This window comes from Cebus imitator, unplaced genomic scaffold, assembly GCF_001604975.1.
Source record: "Cebus imitator isolate Cc_AM_T3 unplaced genomic scaffold, Cebus_imitator-1.0 Scaffold975, whole genome shotgun sequence".
In the NCBI taxonomy this organism is placed as follows: Eukaryota; Metazoa; Chordata; class Mammalia; order Primates; family Cebidae; genus Cebus; species Cebus imitator.
The window spans coordinates 26,124-32,748 of NW_016108290.1; positions in this window are offsets into that span (position 1 = coordinate 26,124).

Genomic DNA, 6,625 nt, shown 5'->3' on the forward strand with positions numbered 1-6,625 from the left:
CAGGAGTTGGAGGTTACTATGAGCTGATCACACCACTGCACTTCAGGCAACACTCCAGACCCTGTCTCTAAAGAATAAATAAATAAAATAAAACTCTTAAGGCAATTAATAATTCTTTGCTGGAATTGATGGTGACCCTCAAAATGGTATCACTGGTCCCACGAAAGCCTCATCATGGGGGACAACTAGTCTCCTCTTGAGTCCCCCTGTGTTGTCCCTGGGTGATTTTTTCTTTTCTTTTCTTTTTTTTTTTTTTTTTTTTTTTTTGAGATGGAGCCTTGCTCTGTCGCCCAGGCTGGAGTGCAGTGGCATGGTCTTGGCTCACTGCAACCTCTATCTCCCAGATTCAAAGGATTCTCCTGCCTCAGCCTCTTGAGTAGCTGGGACTACAGGTGCCACCACCACGCCTGGCTAATTTTTGTATTTTTACTAGAGAAGGGGTTTCACCATGTTGGCCAGAATGGTCTTGATCTCGTGACCTCAAATGATCCTCCTGCCTTGGCCTTCCAAAGTGCTGGGATTACAGGCGTGAGCCACTGTGCCTAGCCTGGAGCCTGCTTTCTTTTTTTCTTTTTTGAGACAGACTCATTCTGTTGCCTAGGTTGGAGTGCAGTGGTGTGATCTCAGTTCATTGCAACCTCCACCTCCCAGGTTCAAGTGATTCTCCTTCCTCCTTCAGAGTAGCTGGGATTACAGGCGAGAATTACCATGCCTGGCTGATTTTTTTCTTTTTCTTTTTTTGGGACAGAGTCTCGCTCTGTCACCCAGGCTGGAGTGCAATGATGTGATCTCGGCTCACTGCAACCTCTGCCTGCTGGGTTCGAGTGATTCTCCTGCCTCAGCCTCCCCAGTAGCTGGGACTACATGTGCCACCATGCCTGGCTAATTTTTTATATTTTTAGTACAGATGGGGTTTCACCATGTTGGTCAGGCTGGTTTTGAACTCCTGATCTCAAGTGATCTGTCCACCTTGGCCTCCCAAAGTGCTGGGACTACAGGCGTAAGCCACCGTGCCCAGCCAATTTTTTTACTTTTAGCAGACACAGCGTTTCACGACGTTGGCCTGGCTGGTCTCAAACTCCTGACCTAAGATGATCCACCTGCCTCGGTCTCCCAAAGTGCTGGGGTTACAGACATGAGCCACCTTGCCTGGCAAAGCCTGATTTCTTAACCACCAGTGCCCTCCTGCTTCCACTTCCCATCGGATTCCTTCTGCAGCTCAGGCCTGGTCCATGGCTGGCACTTGCTGGGGGCTGTATGGACAGGAGCTGCCCTGAGGTATCCTGTCTTTTCATCATCTCCATCTTTGGAAGGACAAAAGCCTAAAGAAAAGGGAGTTCACTTACATTGTGGAAAAGTGCTGGCTAGAAGCCAAGAGAGTCCTAGGAGCCTGGCCTCAGCCCTGCAACTGACTCCTGAGAACTGCTGGCTGGCCCTGGTCTCCTGGGACCTCGGTTTCCAAAGCCCAGGTGGGGTGGGTTGGGCTGGCCAATTGTGGGGTACTTGGTACAACCCAGTGGCACCTCCCTAGACTCCGTGGCTCCTCTTTCCTCCCAACCAGGGAGCTCCTTGTTGGATTAATCAGCTGAAGTTGAATTTGGTTTCTAATTGCCCTGTTTCCCCCTCCCAATTCCCTGGGAAAGGCTCCTTTGAACCTGTCTATCCCCAGGGACCCTAATACACTTTGTGTCACAGTTAGGTATTTATATGAGATGGCCCTGGGGGCGACCAGGTACTCAGAGAAATAAACAGCAGGGCTGGGGAGTTTGGCTAGGTCCTTTGAGTCGAGGTCTCACTCTGTGGCCCAGGCTGGAGTGCAGTTATGGGATCACAGCTTACTGCATGCAGCCTTGAACTCCTGGGCTCAAGTGATCTTCCTGCCTCAGCCTCCCATGTAGCTGGGACAACAGGTATGCACCACCATGCCTGGCTAATTTTAAATTTTTTTTTTTTTTTGAGGTGTCGGCTCACTGCAACTTCCACTTCCCGGGTTCAAGAGATTCTCCTGCCTCAGCCTCCTGAGTAGCTGAGATTACAGGCATGCGCTAATTTTTCGTATTTTTAGTAGAGCCGGGGTTTCATATTGGCCAAGCTGGTCTCGAACTCCGACCTCAGGTGATCCACATGCCTTGGCCTCCCAGCATGCTGGGATTGCAGATGTGAACCACCGCGCCCAGCTCAGTCCTTTGTTCTCCCGTTTCCTGTGTCTAGTTCAGCCCCAGTGAGCCACAAAAGGCAGGGCTAAGAGTGGAAACACTCAGGTTCGTGTGCGGAGACCCTGAGCGCAGCGGCTAGGCACCAGCTCAGCCCTTCCCATCCCTTCCCATCCCTGACCCGTGGGATCATCAAAGGGTTTGGCTTGGTGGGGCCCAGGGCCGCCTGCCAGTACTGGGAGCAGTGGTGCCTGAAGTCTTGGCCCCTGAGTGAGGCTGGTGGGTGCTGGGCCACTGTCCTCGATGTGGTTTGACCAAGGCAGCATTTATGGGGTGTGAGTGTGAGTGTCGGTGCTTTAAGGGTGCAGCAGTGGTAAACGCTGCTCCTCAGAAGCAAGTGGAGAGGGCGCTGGGCAGTGAGGTAGGAGCCTGGCTCAAGCACAGAAGCCCACAGCCCTTCCTGGACCTGGACCAAGCCCCTTGGAGGGATCCAGGGTGGGTGCCAGGCCTGGGGTCTCTCCAGGGTCCCCATCCTGACCTATCCTGACCAGCCTGGCCAGCTCATTGCTCACAGATGGTCGTGCTCATGGACCCCGGCGAGGACCCAGAGGATGTGCCGTGCACATACCGGTCCCGGGAGGGGACCTTCATCTTCGACAGGGTGTTTGACCAGCACACATCTCAGGTTTCCACCTGCCCCTGCTGTCCCTGCATCCCCCTCTGGAGCTAGAGCCCCTGGTGAGGACATGGCGGCCAGGCAGTCTCAGCCCTGTCTTCTCACAGGGGTCTCCCTGGGGACAAGGAGGCTGTGCAGAAGCTTATCCCAGGGGTGGCAGCAGGAGACCCTTCACAGAAAGCTCACCCCGGGGGCGGCAGCGGGAGACCCTTCACAGAAAGCTCACCCTGGGGGCGGCAGCGGGAGACCCTTCACAGAAAGCTCACCCCGGGGGCGGCAGCAGGAGACCCTTCACAGAAAGCTCACCCCGGGAGCGGCAGCGGGAGACCCTTCACAGTGCAGTGGGCACCAGCTTGTGGCTTTGCATGGGCTCTTTCATTCATGCACTCAGCCCTTCATTCCACAGAGCGGCCCTGTGTTCCGTGGGTCTAGAGTGCAGCCCTGCCCACTCACCCACATCCTGGCAGGGAGGGCAGACCATAGCAAATGGAGAAGCGAGCATGTTGTGAGCACTCATGGTGTCTGCGAGGGCCTGTGGAGGGGCCGGACGCTAGACCTGGGGTGAGAGAGCCAGAGGGACAGGGATCCGGGTGGAGACTTAATTATGCCCATTTCACAGAAGAAGCACCATATGAGAGACTGCATGGTGAGGCCCAGAGCTGAGCATTTGGACCCAGAGTCAGGTCATACTCCCTCCTAGTCCTCCAGGCCACCACCCTTTACTAGGGACAAATGCTGTCAATTCATCACCTGACAGAGGGGAGCCAGGACCCAGGGAGGGGTGACGGAGTGAATGGCACCCCTTGCTGAGTAGGGTAGGCAGGATTTGAACACTGGCCTCCTGAAGGAGAAGTGACAGACCCATCACCAGGGTGAGAGGTCAGGGGATGTTTGACCCTAAGACAAAGCCCGACAGAGGATTTCAGGCTTCCTCCACGCCCTACAGCCAAGTGACTTCCCTTGCAGTGGTGAAGGGTAAAATCAGGGCTCCTGTGCCCTCTGCACCCTACTTTTTTTTTTTTGAAACAGCATCTCACTCCATCATCTAGGCTGGAGTGCAGTGGTGCATCTCAGCTCACTGCAACCTCCACCTCCTGGGTTCAAGCAATTCTGCCTCAGCCTCCCAAGTAGCTGGGATTACAGGCACCTGCCACCATGCCTGGCTAATTTTTATATTTTTAGTGGAGACGGGGTTTCACCATGTTGGCCAGGCTGGTTTTGAACTCCTGACCTCAAGTGATCTGCCTGCATCAGCCTCCCAAGGTACTGGGATTACAGGTGTGAGCCACCGTGTGTGGCCCCCACCTTTAACTTCTGAGAAGCCACAGGCCCCAGGGGTGCACAGCTGTCCCCTAGTGATCAAAGACGGTTGGCAGAACAAATCACTCCAAAGCCAAGTGGCTTAGAACTGTCACTGATAATCGTTTTTCACAGTTCTGTGGGGTGAATGGGACCTGCTGGGCAGATTCCCACCTGGCTGCAATCTGATGTCAGGGGCCTGATGTCATCTGAGCCATGTGTCCACGGTGGTCTGTTCACATGGCTATCAGTGGATGTGCAGATGGCTTGGAGTTCCACTGGGGCTGTCCATGGGAGAATCTACAGGTGGCTCCTCCGTGTGGCTTGAGCCTCCTCAAAGCATGGCGGCCTGCGGGCTCCAAGAGGACCAGGTGGAAGCTGTCAGGCATCTTGAAGGCATGGCCTTGCCTCTGCCACCCTTTGCTGGCCAAGCCAGTCCTAAGCCTGGCCAGGTTCAAGGGGAGGAGAATGAGACTCAGCTTCCCAGTGGAGAAGTGGCAAAGAAGCTATGGCTGTCTTTAACCTACCAACCGAGTCATCTCTTGTCTTCCCACTGGCCCCTGGCTGCTGAATTCACATGGAGAGCCTCTTGGGAAGCATGCTGGGTGCATGAAATGGGCCTGCTTAGAACACCTGGGTCACCTGTTGGCGCCAGGAGCTTACCCCTGGATTCAGGACTCAGTGTGAAGATAGAGCAGGATTCATTCAGCAATGGCAGCTCCAGCTGCTGTCTCAGAAAATAACTTCTCTCACTCTCAAGATCTGAACGGCACGGAAAGTCACAGGGGCTTGATCTTTGATATTTATTAAGGCCAAATGTAGTGGCTCATGCCTGTAGTCCTCACACCTTGGACTCTGTCAGCCCGGGTGACATAGAGAGACCTTATCTGTATTAAAAAAGTGTATTTTATTTTTAATTAGCTGGGCATTGTGGCACATGTCTGTAAGTTCCAGCTACTTGGGAAGCTGAGGTCAGAGGTGGGAGTATCTCTTGAGCCCAGGAGTTCAAGGCCGCAGTGAGCTGTGATTGTACTGCTGCACTCTAGCCTGGGCGACAGACAAGGCCCACACACAAAAACAAACCCACACTTACTGAGTGGCTACGACACACCAAGTGCTGTGTTCAGGGCCTGGCATGCCCTGCCGAGTCTATAGCTAGAGGGCTGTGGACCCACGATTCGGTCGTAGCCATGTATGTCCAAATACCAGAGGTAAGCAGTGCCGGCCTCGGAGCTTGTGCAGCCCGGGCACAGGAGGGGCCTCTTCCTTCTGCAAGCTCAGTGACCAGCCAGGGCTTCCGGGACATTTAATGAGATAAAGGCCCCAGACGGGGCGCCGGAGATGCAGAGGAAGGGGCTGCTGCTTCTGTCAAGTCCAGCCAAACCTACATACCCTCATGCACCAGCCCTGGAGGTATCTTTGCTTGAATGCCCCTGTAGACAGGGAGATCACTATCTATACTCCTATTGCTGGGTATTGTTGCCTATGTCAGCTGCTGCCAGCCTGAAACTTTTACTTCCTTGTCCTAGTTCTGTCCCAGAAAGAGGAGTCATGGTGCTCTTTCCAGACCCCCAAGTCTGTTGCCATCTTCCAGCCCTTCGCTGAATTCACCACTCTTTCTCCTTCTTTCTTCTCTTTTCTGTTCTTTTTTACCCCTTCCTTTCCGCCCACCTTCCTTCCTTCTTTCCTTCCTTCCTTCTTTCCTTTTCTTTCCCTTCCTTTCTTTCTTTTCTTTCTTTCTGACAGTCTCACTGTGTTGCCCAGGCTGGAGTGTAGTGGTGCAGTCTTAGCTCACTGCGACCACAGCCTCCCAGGTTCAAGTGATTCTCCTGCCTCAGCCTCCTGAGTAGCTGGGATTACAAGCTTGCACCACTACACCCAGTTAATTTTTTTTTTATTTTTAGTAGAGATGGAGTTTCACCATATTGGCCAGGCTGGTCTCAAACTCCTGACCTTGTGATCCACTCGCCTCAGCCTTCCAAAGTGCTGGGATTACAGGCATGAGCCACTGCACCCGGCCCTCTTCTGTTCTTTCTTCTTTTCTGATATAGGATCTTGCTCTGTGGCCCAGAATGGAGTGCAGTTGTGCCGTCACAGCTCATTGCAGTCTGAACTCCCAGCCTCAGGCAATCCTCCTGCCTCAGTCTCCTAAGCACCTGAGACTACAAGCCTGCACCACCATGCCTCGCTTTTTTTTTTTTTTTTGTTTTGGAGTTTCACACTTGTTGCCCAGGCTGGAGTGCAATGACGCGATCTAGGCTCACTGCAACCTCTGCCTCCTGGGTTCACAGGATTCTCTTGCCTTAGCCTCCAGAGTAGCTGGGATTACAGGCATATACCACGACACCCAAGTGTTCCTTCCACCTCTAGTAGAGACGAGGTTTCTCCATGTTAGTCGGGTTGGTCTCTAACTCCCAGCTTCAGGTGATCTGTGCACCTTGGCCTCCAGAGTGCTGGGATTACAGGCATGAGCCACTGTGCCTGGTGTTTTTTTTTT